This window comes from Panulirus ornatus, chromosome 19, assembly GCF_036320965.1.
Source record: "Panulirus ornatus isolate Po-2019 chromosome 19, ASM3632096v1, whole genome shotgun sequence".
In the NCBI taxonomy this organism is placed as follows: Eukaryota; Metazoa; Arthropoda; class Malacostraca; order Decapoda; family Palinuridae; genus Panulirus; species Panulirus ornatus.
Genome location: NC_092242.1, coordinates 14,071,501 through 14,086,891, shown reverse-complemented (window position 1 = coordinate 14,086,891; position 15,391 = coordinate 14,071,501).

The window sequence follows — 15,391 nt, the reverse complement described above, 5'->3', positions numbered from 1 at the left end:
GAATCATTGCTTACATGTACAGGTGAAGTTTGTTGCATGCTGAAAGTGGGAAGAGGCCAATTCAAAAGTTTGCAAGCTATGGAATGAGGAAGTTGATTTGTAGATAAGTGTAAAGACCATAGTTGCAGGGAAGGAGTACAAGCAATTAGGAGGTGCATCAGAGGAAGCAGTTGGTCAAAAAAGTTTTAGATCAATAGTGTGAGAAGTATAAGGAGAAATAGGTGCAGCAGTGATGGAAGTAGATCAGAAAATAGTAACAGGCAAAGAGATGAAAGAGGGATGGGGTGAGAATATTGAAGGACAGCCGAATGTACCGGATGTTAGGATGGCAGATATGGTGTGTTTGAAGTGAGATGGTATGTAGTGTGAGAGTCATGATGAATGATTTGGTGTAAAGAAAGCAGGTAGTAAAAATGCTGCATAAAATGAAGTGGGGTAGAGTAGCAGGAGGAAATGGGAATATAGTAAAGTTTTTCAAGACAGGAGGTGGCAATATTGCTGAATGATAAGACAAACTTTTTAAAGTATGTTCCCTAAGGTGAGGTGCCTAGGGACTGGCAAAATGTTTGTATAGTGCTCTTATGTAAAGGCAAAGGGGTCAAAAGTGAGTGCTTGAAATACAGAGGTATATGGGAGAATTGTGATTGAGAGGCTGGTGAAATTCACAGAGCAATGTAGTAGGTTCAGGAGTGCTGGAAGATTTGCATACCAGGTAATTGTTTTGAACAGTTTTATGATCGATACATGGATAAAGAGAAGGATTTGTATTTGGTATTCATGAACCTGAAAAAAAAATATGATGGGGCAGACAAAGATGCCATATGGAAGATATTATGAACATATGGTATGGGAGGAAACGTACTTAATGCATCAAAGAGTCCTTTCAGGGGAATAAGGAGTGTGTGTGACTAGAAAGGAAGGATGGTGCGTGATTTCAGGTGAATGTGACTCTGCACTGAGGGTGTGTGATGTCACAGTTGCTGTTCAATCTGTTTATGAAGGGGTAGGTAAGGGAATTAAATGCAAAGGATCTGAAAGTGAAGGGTAGGTTTACAGTATACTGGGGGTCAAGGGGCCTTAGAGATGAGTTAGCTGCTGTTTGTAGATGACAGCTAGGGTGACAGACTTGGGAGAGAACTACAAAGGCTGGCATCTGAGCCTGAGGGAGTGTGAGAAAGGAGAAAGTTAAAAGCTAATAAAAAATAGATAATGAGGTATAGCAGGAAGATGAGAAAGGACAGTTTGATTGTGAGTTTGAACTGTGAGAATCTGGAGAAAATGCAGTGCTTTAGGTATCTTTCACGGACATGACAGCAGTTGCAACTGTGGTTGCTGAAGTGAGTCACATGGTGGGTGAGAGGCTAAGATTCCTGGTGAAATGAGGAGAATGTGGGAGGAGAGTTCAGTGCCTTTTACGGCAAAGATGGGTATTTTTGAAGATTCAGTAGTCTTTACAGTGTTGTATGCAGATCTTGAGCCTAGAATGCAAAAGTATGAAAGAGGATGAATGTTCTGGAAAACTGACACAGGAAATGTATGGTCTGTGCATGTAAGTAATAACAGAGAAAGAGTGAGGTGTGATAGTATGTGCAGTCTGATTGAAAGAACTGCACAAGGTCTGCTGAAATGGTTTGGATAAGTGGAGGGAATGAGAGAAAAAAATGGACAAAGATGATCTACATGTTAGAAGTAGAGGGAGTTAGGGGAAGAGTAATAAAGAAATTGAGGAAAGGATGGTGTGAAAGGGGCTTTGTGGTATCATGGCCTGAGAGGTGTGTACTGGATAGAATTGAATGGAGGAATATGGGATATGGATAGGGGAAGGTGCTGTCGATAGGTTATACCAAAGCATATGAAGGGGTTGGACCACACCATGGAATGGTCTGTGACCTTGGCTGTGGATAGTGGGATGTGATTTTAATGCAGAGTTCATGCAGCAAGAGAATAAGTCTAAGTAAATGAGGTCGTTTGTTTGTTCCTGAATGGCACGACCTCACTAAAGCAGTAAATAGCAAACCAAGTATGAAAAATTTTGACCAATATGTAAGGCATCAATCTTGTAAATCACTCAATTTGGTGCCTTTTCTAATATTCACGCATGTACAAGCCAAGCTTACACTCATAAAGAGTAATGCTAACAGCTGATAGAGCATACCTCACCAGGGGGGCAACTTATGACCTTGGTACCCAGGTGAGGCTTGGGCACCTCAAAGGTGCTCGAGGGAAAACATGTGCCCAGCTGAAGGCAGAAATCCTCATTGGGAGGGCACATATATTGTGTGGGTGGAGGGTCAGACCTCTCACATTTCCCCACATGGGTACAGAATGATGATGCCAGGCAGAACACCTGGAAAGAACAGGAAAAAGAAGCAGGAGTGGGACTAACAGTTAGGGATCCACACCAACACAGTAGAAGTTGAAATGAGTACTAAGTCTTTGGAATGCAGAACCAAGCTGGAGGCAGAGCATCTCATAAGGGAGATGTGGGATCTAAAGGCAATGGGCATGACACCTCACACTCCCCCAACCATTCACAATGTCCAGACCTCAGGCGGAACATGTAGTATAGAGGTGTTTCCCCAGTTACTATTTATCAGTATTTTCAAGTATTGTTAAAGACTGCTTCCTAAAGCTTCCTAAATATGGACAGGAAATATGAGTTGTAATGAAGTTATTACCTGACTGCCCCTGCTTGTGGTTACAGAGTGGATTCATAATAATTTGTTGATGAAACATAGTACAATCTCATTTCAAAGGAGTCTAACATTTCCCTTCTACTGACACTGAAGTCTTGAAGCTGAAGGATCCCCTTCACAACCATGGACAGAAAAGTCATAGAATCTAGCATTATTAAACACAGCATTCATAGTAATCTCAACCTCAGTCTAGGCATCTTCATAATGAAAAGCAATGTCAGTATGTACAAGTTTATGAGCCTAGCCATGGCCTGATATTTGCCTTTGATCACCCACCCCTTGTGTATGGTCACACGCCATTGCCTTTGATTACCCAAGCCATGGTCACTGGACCCCTGCCTAGGAAGATTACTTTTCTTACTTGATCTTACACCTGATCCTCACCTGACAAGATTGTGTACCTTACATATCATGACACCTAGAGACTGAGTGTGAACAAATGTGGCCTTTGTTGTCTTTTCCTAGCACTACCTCACGTGCACTCAGGGGAAGGAGGGTGCCATTTCATATGTGGTGGGATGGCAACAGGAAGGATGAAGGCAGCAAGTACGAATATGTACATGTGTATATATGTATATGTCTGTGTATGTATACATTGAAATGTATAGGTATGTATATGTGCGTGTGTGGGCGTGTATGTATATACATGTGTATGTGTGTGGGTTGGGCCGTTCTTTCATCTGTTTCCTTGCGCTACCTCGCTAACGTGGGAGACAGCAGCAAAGTATAATGAATAAATAAAAATAAATATACACTGTTCACAAAAAAATCTTGTTTGCCTCCCTATACATTTCAAAAGTGATGTTACATTTACATTTCATGACTTTGTCATCTCTCCTTTGGCTTTGTTTACCATCTGCAGATGTCTGGGCATGGAACTTGCAAGGTTCCTGAAGTGTTCTGTGTGTTTGACACATAGGGTCATAATCTCCTGAATGAGGCAAGGCATTGATTAGGTTCTTCCTTCCAGGGAAGAATTTGGGCTTTCTCCTCCATAGAAAGGTATGATCCAACCATCTTGAAGCTCTGGTGGAAAAACTAAGGCACCCAGAAGTGAAATTACAAAAATGAGGTGACATCCTGAAAGAGTAAAAAAGAACATCGCTCCCTAAAGACTACCCAAGTCATACCGAGCCAGGTTGATGGTGCTCATGCTATGTCCACTCCCAGATATATAAAACATTTCATATCCTCCAATTTTTCTCCATTCAAATCTATATCCCAACTAACTTGTCCCTCAACCCTGCTGAATCTAAAAACCTTGCTTTTATTCACATATCACTCCAGATGTTCTTCTTTCACACACCATTCCAAACTGTCGCCAACTTCTGCAGTTTCTCACTCAAATCAGCCAACATTGCTATCTCACCAATGGACAACAAATGACTAACCTCCAAGGCCCTCTCATCCCCAAAGACTGCAAACTTGACCCTCTCTCCAAGACTTGCATTTACATCCCTCACTACCCTATCTATAAACAAATTAAACAATCATGGTGACATCACACACCCATTCCATGGACCAACCTTCAATTGGAACCATTCTACCTCTTTTCCTACTCATACATATGCTTTACACCCTTGATAAAAGCTTCTCTGCTTCTGGCAGCATACCTTCCACACCAAATATTCTTAAGACCCTCCACAAAGCATCTCTATCAACCCTATTATATGCCTTCTCTAGATTCATAAATGCCACGTACAACTCCATCTGATTTACTAGATATTTCTCACATACATACTTTAAAGCAAACACCCGATCCACACATCCTCTACCACTTTTGAAACCACACTTTTCTTCCCCAATCTGATGCTGTGTACATGCCATCACCTCAATCAATACCCTTGCATACAACTTACCAGGTATATTCACTAAACTTGTACCACTGTAGTTTGAACACTCACCTTTTTCCCCTTATGCCTTTATACAATGGCACTTAACATGCATTCCAACAATTCATAGGTACCTCACCACAATCCATACATACATTGAATAGCCTAACCAACCAATCAATGACAGTCATCTTTCTTGATAAATTCAACTGTGATACAATCTACTCCAGCTGCCTTGCTGCATTTCATCTTCCATAAGGCTTTCATCACCTCTTCTCTCTTCACCAAACTACTCTCCATGATTCTCTCACTTCGCATAGCACCCAGATCAAAACGCCTTACATATGCAACTGTCATCAAACACACTTAACAATCCTTCAAAGTACGTACTCCATCTTTTCACTTCATCGCTACCTGTTATCACTTCCCCATTTGCCCCCTTCACTGATGTTCCCATTTGTTCTCTTGTCTTTCACACATTATTTATCTCTTTCTAAAACACCTTTTTATTCTCCCTAAAGTTGAATGATATTCTCACCCCAACTCTCATTCACCCTCTTTTTCAACCCCTGCACCTTCATCCTGGCTTCCTGCTGCTTTCTCTTATACATCTCCCAGTCATTTGCTTTCCTTCCCTATAAATACCTCCAAAATGCGTCTCGTTTCTCTTTCACTACTAACTTTACTTCTTCATTTCACCACTCACTACCCTTTAAAAGCTGCCCACCTCCCACGTTTTGCAGGCCACATACATCTCGTGCACATGCCATCACTGCTTCCCTAAATACCTCCCTTTCTTCACCCACTCCCTTTCCTTTATTTAGTCTCACCTTTTGCCATTCTATACTCAGTTTTTGCTAGTATTTCTTCACACAAGTCTCCTTTCCAAGCTCACTTGCTCTCACAACTCTCTTCTCCCCAGCACTGTTTCCTGTGTTTCGAAAACCTTAACAAATCTTCACTCTGGCCTTCATAAGATAGTGATCAGATATCACACCAGCTGCCCCTCTTGGCACATTTACCTCCAAAAGACTCTCCTTTACATGCCTATCAATTAATATGTAATCTAATAGTGCCCCTTGACCATCTCTCCTACTCACATACATACACTTGAGTATATCCCTCTTTTAAAACCAGGTATTTCCAATCACAAGTCTTTTTTCAGCACACAACTCCACAAGCTTTTCACCAATTTCATTAATAAAGCTGAATACCACATGCACCACAATTATGTCCTTAACTACCACATTACTTTCCTTTGCATTTAAATTGCCCATCACTTATACCTAGTCTCGTGCATCAAGACTGCTGACACACTCACTTAGCTGCTCCCAAAATACTTGCCTCATGATCTTTCTTATGGCCCAGTGCATAAGCACCAATAATCACCCATCTCTTGCTGTCTTCTTTGAATTTTGCCCACATCAATCTGGAATTTTATTTCCTCACACTATCACACACTCCCACAACTTCTGATTCAGGAGTAGTGCTACTCCTACCTTAGCTCTTGTCCCCTCACCAACCCTTGACTTTACTCCTAAGACATTTCCAAACCATTCTTTAACTTTACCCTTGAGTTTTGTTTCACTCAGAGCTAGAACATCCAGGTTTCTTTCCTCTAACATATTCCTTATCTCTCCTTTCCTCGCATCTTGTTTACATCTACACACCCAAGTCTGACTCTTCAAGGAGGATGAGCACTCTTCACCTGGCTCCTTCTGTTTCCCTTTTTAAGAAACTGAAATACAAGAAGAAGAGGGTTCCCCCACTCCTGCACCATTTAGTCGCCGTAAGAGACGCTGGGAATACAGAGTTAGAATTCATTCTCCCCTACCGTTAGGATATTATTATTATTATTATAATCATCATTATTATCATTATTATTACTATAATACTTGATCACCGTTTCCCATGTCAGCGAGGTTGCACAAGGAATCAGACGAAGAATGTCCCATCTGCTCATATAAACATGCATGTACATAAATGCCCATAAACACACATATACACATGTATATACATAAATGCCCATATACACACGTACATATGTATATACATAAATGCACATACACACACATATACATACATATACATATCAACATATATGCATACATATACATACACCAACATATGCATAAAGACACATGTACATATTCATATAGACTTGCTTGCCTTTATCCATTCCTGTCACTACCCCGTCCCACAGGAAACAGCATCGCCTAGATCTGCTTCCTAGAGGTAGCGCGAGGAAAACAGACAAAAAAGTCACATTCGTTCACACTCAGTCTCTAGCTGTCATGTGTAATGCATCGAAACCACAGCACCCTATCCATCTCAAGGCCCCACAAACCTTTCCATGGTTTACATGCCTTGGTTCAGTCCATTGACAACACATTGACCCCGGTATACCACATTGTTCCAATTCACTCTATTCCTTGCATGCCTCTCAACCTCTTGTATGTTCAGGCCCCAATTGCTCAAAAGCTTTTTTGCTCCGTCCTTCCAACTCCAATTTGGTCTCCCACTTCTCCTTGTTTCCTTCACCTCTGACACATACATTCTCTTTGTCAATCTTTCCTCACTCATTCTCTCAATATGTTCAAACTGTTTCAACACCCTCTTCTTCTCTTTCAACCACACTCTTTTTATTTCCACACATCTCTCTTACCTATTCATTACTTACTTGATAAATCTACCTCACACCACGTATTGTCCTCAAACATTTAATTTCCAATACATCCACGCTCCTCCATATCCCTATCCATAGCCCATGCCTCGCAACCACTGGAACTACTATTCCTTCAGACATACACATTTTTGCTCAGAGATAACATTCTTTCCTTCCACACATTTTTCATCAGTCCCAAAACCTTCGCCCCATCCCCCACCTTGTGATTCACTTCTGCTTCCATGGTTCCATTCACTGCCAAATCCACTCCTAGATATCTAAAACACTTCACTTCCTCCAATTTTTCTCCATTCAAGTTTATATCTCAATCAACTTGTCCCTCAACCCTACTGAACCTTGCTCTTATTCATATTCACTCTCAGCTTCCTCTTTTCACAAACTTTTCCAAACTCAGTCAACCTCTGCAGTTTCTTACTCGAATCAGCCACCAGAGCTGTATCATCGACAAATAACAACTGACTCACTTCCTTGGCCCTCTCATCCCCAACAGACTGCATACTTGCCTGTCTCTCCAAAACTCTAGCACTTACTTTCCTAACCACCCCATCCATAAACAAATTAAACAACCTTGGGGACATTACACACCCCTGCCACAGACCGACCTTTACTGGGAACCAATCACCCCTCTCTTCCTACTCATGCACATGCCTTACTTCCTTGATAAAAATTTTTCACTGCTTCTAGCAGCTTACCTAACACACTGTATACTCTTAAAACCTTCCACAAAGCATCTCTATCAACCCTATCATATGCCTTCTTCAGATCAATAAATGCTACATACAAATCCATCTGTTTTTCTATTTCTCACACACATTCTTCAAAGTAAACACCTGATCCACACATCCTCTACCACATCTGAAACCACACTGCTCAGTACCTTCCCTTACAATTTTCTAGGAATATTCAACAAACTTATACCTCCGTAGTTTGAACAATGGCACTGTGCATGCATTCTGCCAATCCTCAGGCACTTCATCCTGATCCATACATACACTAAATATCCTTACCAACCAATCAACAACACGTCACCCCCTTTCTTAGTGAAATCTACTGCAGTACCATCCAAACCCGCCGCCTTGCCGGATTTCAGCTTCTGCACAGCTTTCACTACCTCTTCTCTCTTAACCAAACCATTCTCCCTAACCCATTCATTCTCACACCACCCCGACCAAAACACCCTACATCTACCACTCTTATCATCACACATTCAACAAACCTTCAAAATACTCCCTCCATCTCCTTCTCACTTCATCACTACCTGTTATTATGTACCCCCCTTGCCTCCTTCACTGGTTTCTATTTGTTCTCTTGTCTTATGCACGTTATTTACCTCCTTCCAAAACATCTTTTTATTCTCCTAAAAGTTTAGTGGTAATCTCACCCTAACTTTCATTTGCCTCTTTTAGAAACTGAAATACAAGAAGGGGGGGGGGGGTTTCCAGCCCCCCGCTCCTGCCCCCTTTAGTTACCTTTTACAACACATGGGGAATATGGAGGTAGAATTCTTTCTCCCCTACTGAAGGGATAGAAAAGGGGAGACCAAATTGGAGTTAGAAGGATGGAGTGAAAAAGATGTTGGGCGATCTGGGCCTGAACATGCAGGAGGGTGAAAGGCATGCTTGGAATAGACTGACTGGGACGACATGGTATACTGGGGCCAACATTCTGTCAATGGACTAAACTAGGGCATGTGAAGCGTCCGGGATAGACCATGGGAAGGTCTGTGGGGGCCTGGATGTGGATATGGAGCTGTAGTTTCGGTGCATTACACATGACAACTATTGAACGAGTGTGAACAGATGCCTTTTTTTTCTGTATCTTGGCGCTACCTTGCTGATGCCTGGGGGGTGGCGATGCTGTTTCCTGTGGAGCGGGTTGGCGCCGGGAATGGATGAAGGCGAGCAAGTATGAGTATGTACATGGGTATATATGTATATGTTTTGTATATGTACGTGTATGTGGGTGGTTGGCTCTTTCTTTGCCTGGCGTTTCCTCGCTAACGCGGGAAACGGCGATCAAGTATAGATAATGTAAGTATATTATTTATAAGCGATCGGGGGCCTGAACATACAGGAGGGTGAAAGGCGTGCAAGGATCAGAGTGAATTGGAACGATGTGGTATACCGGGGTCACTGTGCTGTCATTGGATTGAACCAAGCCATGTGAAGCGTCTGGGGTAAACCATGGAAAGTTTGTGGGACCTGGATGTGGAAAGGGAGCTGTGGTTTCGGTGCATTTGACATGACAGCTAGAGACTGAGTGTGAACGAACGTGACCGTTGTTGTCTTTTCTTAGCGCTACTTCGCACGCACGCGGAGGAAGGGGGGTACCATTTCATGTGTGGCGGTGTGGTGGCGAGAATGGATGAAGTACCATGTATGAATATGTACATGTGTATATATGTATGTGTCTGTGTATGTATATGTACGTATACGTTGAAATGTACGTGTATGTATATGTGTGTGTGGGCGTTTATATATATATATATATATATATATATATATATATATATATATATATATATATATATATATATATATATATATATATATATATATATATGTATATATATATATATATATATATATATTTCATACTATTCGCCATTTCCCGCATTAGCGAGGTAGCGTTAAGAACAGAGGACTGGGCCTTTGTGGGAATATCCTTACATGGCCCCCTTCTCTGTTCCTTCTTTTGGATATATATATATATATATATATATATATATATATATATATATATATATATATATATATATATATATATATATATATATATATTCCTATGAGTCCACGGGGAAAATGAAACACGATGAATTCCCAAGTGCACTTTCGTGTAATAATCACATCATCAGGGGAGACACAAGAAAGAAATATAAGTCAGTTGATATACATCGAAGAGACAAAACTAGGACACCATATATATATATATATATATATATATATATATATATATATATATATATATATACATATTATCCCTGGGGATAGAGGAGAAAGAATACTTCCCACGTATTCCCTGCGTGTCGTAGAAGGCGACTAAAAGGGGAGGGAGCGGGGGGCTGGAAATCCTCCCCTCTCGTTTTTTTTTTTTTTAATTTTCCAAAAGAAGGAACAGAGAATTCGGCCAGGTGAGGGTATTCCCTCAAAGGCCCAGTCCTCTGTTCTTAACGCTACCTCGCTAATGCGGGAAATGGCGAATAGTTTGAAAGAAAGATATATATATATATATATATATATATATATATATATATATATATATATATATATATATATATATATTCCCATTTTTTAGAAAGTTAAAAATTACAAGGAGGGGAGGATTTCTGGCCCCCCGCTCCCGTCCCCTCTAGTCGCCTTCTACGACACGTGAGGAATGCGTGGGAAGTATTCTTTCACCCCTATCCCCAGGGATAATATATATATATATATATATATATATATATATATATATATATATATATATATATATATATATATATATTTTTTTTTTTTTTTTTTTTTATACTTTGTCGCTGTCTCCCGCGTTTGCGAGGTAGCGCAAGGAAACAGACGAAAGAAATGGCCCAACCCCCATACACACGTACATACACACGTCCACACACGCAAATATACATACCTACACAGCTTTCCATGGTTTACCCCAGACGCTTCACATGCCTTGATTCAATCCACTGACAGCACGTCAACCCCTGTATACCACATCGCTCCAATTCACTCTATTTCTTGCCCTCCTTTCACCCTCCTGCATGTTCAGGCCCCGATCACACAAAATCTTTTTCACTCCATCTTTCCACCTCCAATTTGGCCTCCCTCTTCTCCTCGTTCCCTCCACCTCCGACACATATATCCTCTTGGTCAATCTTTCCTCACTCATTCTCTCCATGTGCCCAAACCATTTCAAAACACCCTCTTCTGCTCTCTCAACCACGCTCTTTTTATTTCCACACATCTCTCTTACCCTTACGTTACTTACTCGATCAAACCACCTCACACCACACATTGTCCTCAAACATCTCATTTCCAGCACATCCATCCTCCTGCGCACAACTCTATCCATAGCCCACGCCTCGCAACCATACAACATTGTTGGAACCACTATTCCTTCAAACATACCCATTTTTGCTTTCCGAGATAATGTTCTCGACTTCCACACATTTTTCAAGGCTCCCAAAATTTTCGCCCCCTCCCCCACCCTATGATCCACTTCCGCTTCCATGGTTCCATCCGCTGACAGATCCACTCCCAGATATCTAAAACACTTCACTTCCTCCAGTTTTTCTCCATTCAAACTCACCTCCCAATTGACTTGACCCTCAACCCTACTGTACCTAATAACCTTGCTCTTATTCACATTTACTCTTAACTTTCTTCTTCCACACACTTTACCAAACTCAGTCACCAGCTTCTGCAGTTTCTCACATGAATCAGCCACCAGCGCTGTATCATCAGCGAACAACAACTGACTCACTTCCCAAGCTCTCTCATCCCCAACAGACTTCATACTTGCCCCTCTTTCCAGGACTCTTGCATTTACCTCCCTAACAACCCCATCCATAAACAAATTAAACAACCATGGAGACATCACACAACCCTGCCGCAAACCTACATTCACTGAGAACCAATCACTTTCCTCTCTTCCTACACGTACACATGCCTTACATCCTCGATAAAAACTTTTCACTGCTTCTAACAACTTGCCTCCCACACCATATATTCTTAATACCTTCCACAGAGCATCTCTATCAACTCTATCATATGCCTTCTCCAGATCCATAAATGCTACATACAAATCCATTTGCTTTTCTAAGTATTTCTCACATACATTCTTCAAAGCAAACACCTGATCCACACATCCTCTACCACTTCTGAAACCGCACTGCTCTTCCCCAATCTGATGCTCTGTACATGCCTTCACCCTCTCAATCAATACCCTCCCATATAATTTACCAGGAATACTCAACAAACTTATACCTCTGTAATTTGAGCACTCACTCTTATCCCCTTTGCCTTTGTACAATGGCACTATGCACGCATTCCGCCAATCCTCAGGCACCTCACCATGAGTCATACATACATTAAATAACCTTACCAACCAGTCAACAATACAGTCACCCCCTTTTTTAATAAATTCCACTGCAATACCATCCAAACCTGCTGCCTTGCACACATACACACACACATATACACACACATACACACACACATATATATATATATATACATATGAAAAATGTAAGAAATAATTTAGAAAACTGAAACTTCTAGCTTGAAGTGAAATGAAAAATGAATGTCACATAATGGTTCAACCTCTGGCTATGGAAAAGAGAAATGTCTAATTTATTTACACAAGCGTCAATAGTAGTTTTCATCAATTTAACCACTGTATCATACTGCCTGGTCAACTTCTCTTATCATGAAACTGGAATATTGGCTTATGATGTTTCTCAATTGTCTTCATTACACAAAGTACAACCATATCTTGGATACATGAGGGTAGGTAGTTGGTCATCCGCCATAATAAAGCCTTGACAGACCAAAAATTTATCTGGACCTCAACTTCTCCAGTACATTTATGAAAAACACCTTTTTGCTTTCCATATCTATCACTTTGAAAAAAAAAAAAAACTTCCTTTGTTCACATTTCAATGAAAGAATAAGCTTCAATGTCTAAGCTACATTTTTTCCAATTTCACTATTTTCTTGTCAGAGCACCATGTATGAAAACTATCACTCAGGTATTAAGAATATATGGTGTGGGAGGCAAGTTGTTAGAAGCAGTGAAAAGTTTTTATCGAGGATGTAAGGATGTACGTGTAGGAAGAGAGGAAAGTGATTGGTTCTCAGTAAATGTAGGTTTGCGGCAGGGGTGTGTGATGTCTCCATGGTTGTTTAATTTGTTTATGGATGGGGTTGTTAGGGAGGTGAATGCAAGAGTTTTGGAAAGAGGGGCAAGTATGCAATCTGTTGGGGATGAGAGAGCTTGGGAAGTGAGTCAGTTGTTGTTCGCTGATGATACAGCGCTGGTGGCTGATTCATGTGAGAAACTGCAGAAGCTGGTGACTGAGTTTGGTAAAGTGTGTGAAAGAAGAAAGTTAAGAGTAAATGTGAATAAGAGCAAGGTTATTAGGTACAGTAGGGTTGAGGGTCAAGTCAATTGGGAGGTAAGTTTGAATGGAGAAAAACTGGAGGAAGTAAAGTGTCTTAGATATCTGGGAGTGGATCTGGCAGCGGATGGAACCATGGAAGCGGAAGTGAATCATAGGGTGGGGGAGGGGGCGAAAATCCTGGGAGCCTTGAAGAATGTGTGGAAGTCGAGAACATTATCTCGGAAAGCAAAAATGGGTATGTTTGAAGGAATAGTGGATCCAACAATGTTGTATGGTTGGAGGCGTGGGCTATGGATAGAATTGTGCGTAGGAGGGTGGATGTGCTGTAAATGAGATGTTTGAGGACAATGTGTGGTGTGAGGTGGTTTGATCGAGTAAGTAATGCAAGGGTAAGAGAGATGGGTGGAAATAAAAAGAGCGTGGTTGAGAGAGCAGAAGAGGGTGTTTTGAAATGGTTTGGGCACATGGAGAGAATGAGTGAGGAAAGATTGACCAAGATGTTATATGTGTCGGAGGTGGAGGGAACGAGGAGAAGTGGGAGACCAAATTGGAGGTGGAAAGATGGAGTGAAAAAGATTTTGTGTGATCGGGGCCTGAACATGCACGAGGGTGAAAGGCGGGCAAGGAATAGAGTGAATTGGATCGATGTGGTATACCGGGGTTGACGTGCTGTCAGTGGATTGAATCAGGGCATGTGAAGCGTTTGGGGTAAACCATGGAAAGTTGTGTGGGGCCTGGATGTGGAAAGGAAGCTGTGGTTTCGGGCATTATTGCATGACAGCTAGAGACTGAGTGTGAACGAATGGGGCCTTTGTTGTCTTTTCCTAGTGCTACCTCGCACACATGAGGGGGGAGGGGGTTGGTATTCCATGTGTGGCGAGGTGGCGATGGAAATGAACAAAGGCAGACAGTGTGAATTGTGTGCCTGGGTATATGTGTGTCTTTGTGTGTATATATATGTGTACATTGAGATGTATAGGTATGTATATTTGCGTATGTGGACGTGTATGTGTATACATTGTGTATGGGGGTGGGTTGGGCCATTTCTTTCGTCTGTTTCCTTGCGCTACCTCGCAAACGCGGGAGACAGCGACAAAGCAAAAAAAAAAAAAAAAAAAATATATATATATATATATATATATATATATATATATATATATATATATATATATATATATATATGTGTGTGTGTGTGTGTATGTGGGTGGGTTGAGCCATTCTTTCGTCTGTTTCCTTGAGCTACCTCGCTAACGCGGGAGACAGCGACAAAGTATAATGAATAAATATAATGATATATTGTATGTGTGTGTGCTCAGTTTCTCGTATGCCCACTAGCTGATCCATTTCTTTCCTGTGAGTGTTGTTCCATTATTCACCTTGGGCTCCCCAGTGAGTGTACGTGTGAAGACGCATGAAATATATGTACACGGTGCGTATACCCGTTTGTGTGTGTGTGACTGAGCAACGGGGTGTGTTGTGGCAACGCGTCGCGTGTAGTCCAGCAACGGGATCGATCGCGGCTGCCCGTAAGAGTGCATGTGCTTGACGAACATGGAGCCAAATGATAAAGTAATCAAGTCACTCCGCTCATTTACTAATGAAACGATTTGAATGGCCGTTGCAACAGTAATGTGATTATTAATGTAAAATAGCTCACAATGAGAAGCATTAAAGAGATGGCCAGGGAGCACATACATATCTTATGACGGGTGTAAATATATGCTGTCTTGTGTTTCCAAGACCGACAGAGATAAGCGCCACTAACTGTGGTTGTGAGCTGCCGCGTACTTTCTGAACCTCCCACAACACATTAAGCTCCCAATTTTATGATCTTCAGCAGATTCCCATAATTGTGATTGATATCACTACAACTACTTTTAAGAATCCTCTCCGTACTTTACATCTCTGTGCTACGTTTCACAATCTTAGTTTCCAACTAATTTTTGTTCTCTTGAGGCCTGGTGATTACCCTTTGCAATTATCTTATTAATCTAAATTGACAAACTCGTAAAACTTATTTCAGCTACCGGAATCTTTAAAAGGAAAATTCCTTAGAGAAATAAATTAT